The sequence below is a fragment of the Zychaea mexicana genome (assembly GCF_025766255.1).
Source record: "Zychaea mexicana strain RSA 1403 chromosome Unknown BDB00scaffold_178, whole genome shotgun sequence".
NCBI classification, from domain to species: Eukaryota; Fungi; Mucoromycota; class Mucoromycetes; order Mucorales; family Lichtheimiaceae; genus Zychaea; species Zychaea mexicana.
The window spans coordinates 12658-14897 of NW_026516841.1; the positions used below are offsets into that span (position 1 = coordinate 12658).

General features: G+C 37.6%; 1 non-coding gene across 1 annotated transcript; it reads left to right on the forward strand.

Annotated features, from left to right (window-relative positions):
- The first annotated feature begins 1014 nt into the window (after nt 1–1014).
- Nucleotides 1015–1086, forward strand: BDB00DRAFT_t127. Its single transcript has one exon. It is a non-coding gene; the product is annotated as a tRNA-Pro (tRNA).
- The last annotated feature ends 1154 nt before the right edge of the window (nt 1087–2240 follow it).

Sequence of the window (2240 nt, forward strand, 5' to 3'; positions counted from 1 at the left end):
AATCTTACAGTAGCAAGAACCGAGTTTGGTTTAATTAGTGATGACTTCACCCCATCAATTAGTGGCTGTAGAGGTGTCATACCGTCATATACAGAAAAGAAGATTCATATGCTATCATCAATCTCATAAGAAAGCACTACAACAGACACCCATTGATACCTAATAGTAGTATCCAATACTTATATTATTAGTAGAATAAAGCTGTCGCTAAGTTTATGCTCTTGCTTAAATGTTATATCGCTCTACATTTGTTGGAGGTAATCAATATAAAATTGCTAATAAAATCTACCAGAGTGCTGCCAGAGAGGTTTAAAAGTACTGCCGTGCCAGGCGATTAATTGACACTTAGATATATATATATATATACAAGCATTGGTATATATACAACCAATGACGTTTATGGGTACGTAGCATTGTTTCAAATTGGATTTTATATAGCAGAGCCAGCAACTTTATTGAAGCGCACTAGAAGGTTCTTAAATGTAAGTACCTTTATAGACATCCTCGTACTTAGTTAGTATGCTTATATACATTTGTGATAAGTACTTTTTCAAAAGTAAAAGACAAATTCAATAGCTTGACAGTTGCTGGTATTGAGCCTACTAAATAGGCATACAACTTTGTTAAATACTGGAATAAGGCATATCGCACACCAGAGAACATACAGCTAGATCGACTATACCTACCTTCCATTAAAATTGTACCTATAGGCTATTGAGTTGTTATCCTTCAAGTAACTATATTTCAATTATTAAAATCAGATTGATGATATTATTTCTACTATACTGTTGTATAATTTCGATAAGTAGGTACTCAATGCCCACTGCATTGAACATTGCAAGATAGATTGTTGTATAATTCGTCATTATTGTTTATCAATCATTCGTCGTCATCTCAGCTCAATCACAATCGTCGTCATGCAGCGTCGCAATCGTCGTCATCGTGTGCGGCACGGAGTACGTTGTGGTTGTTACTAGTGGGATTAATTTTGTTGCAAAATGTTATAAACAGATCGGCTCGATGGTCTAGTGGTATGATTCTTCCTTAGGGTGGAAGAGGTCCCGGGTTCAATTCCCGGTCGAGCCCCTCGCAGTTCGAGGATTGTATCATTAGATGCATTTTATTTTTGCGTTTTACTGTGTCGTGGTCATAAATGACCTGCTTTCCCTTCTTTCATTTTAGTAACATAGGATTCCATTTAAAGGAACACACCGTTTTGTCCCACTCTATCTGCAGCTACTTCTTGTCGTGCAGCAAACCATCACACTATTGACCTGTGTTCACGAATTTTGCCAACTGCAATTTTCGCCTGCCGAAAATTGGGCATTCTTGGATCTTGACGGTGAAGTTGACGACGAAACAGCTGAAACTCCTGACATACAAGTGCACCCAGCAGAAAACAAATCTTATAAGTACAAATTGTCCACATTTCTCACCCCCTCCCTTCAACAGAGTTAGATTTTCATATGTACTTCCAAGTAAAAATTGATTTTTCGCCTCTAATTTTCGCCTATTTTCGCCCTGGCGAAAAATCAACACTGTATTGACGAACTGAATGCTGCTGCTGCGCAGCTATTCTTCAACATCGTTATATTAGTCATCGTTACTACAGTAGTTTGAACAAAAACATATAAAATCCCCTTTCTCATTCGAATCAATAAAGATTATCTTCCATTTCCTCTTTATGTCTTTTTGCTTCCTTTATCCATTCTCTATCTTCATTGGCCACGGTATTATCCGCCAATTGTATTTTGGCGTATTTTTAACCTTCTTTGCTGTTCTTTAGATCTCCACTGCAACTGCTGCACTGTGGAATATAATTAGTATGATAAACGTGGGTTGTGATAAGATGATAAGAAAAAAGAGGTTAAATAAAAGACAATATGAAATATAGTGAGAGTCATTGAATGAATTCACAACCCTTTATATACTGTTGAAGATGGTGTCTAGACTTCCGTCTGGAAGAACTGATGAATGGATCGTGGACATGCCGGATTTCGGATGTTAAAGATGAAGAAGGATGGGAAGGTTGAGTTTGTCGGCCATGATAATGGACGTTGTCTTCCGATGGTAAAGTGTCATCTTTGCCTTGATCAGTGTGTTCCTTGTTTGCTGCAGTCTCACCTTTGTCTGTGCTGGGATTGATACCCGCTCTTTGTCAGGTACAAATCCCTCAACTCAAATAATCTAGATTCAAAGGAAGTGTTGACTAACTCGAGAATAGAACAATGTATACACAA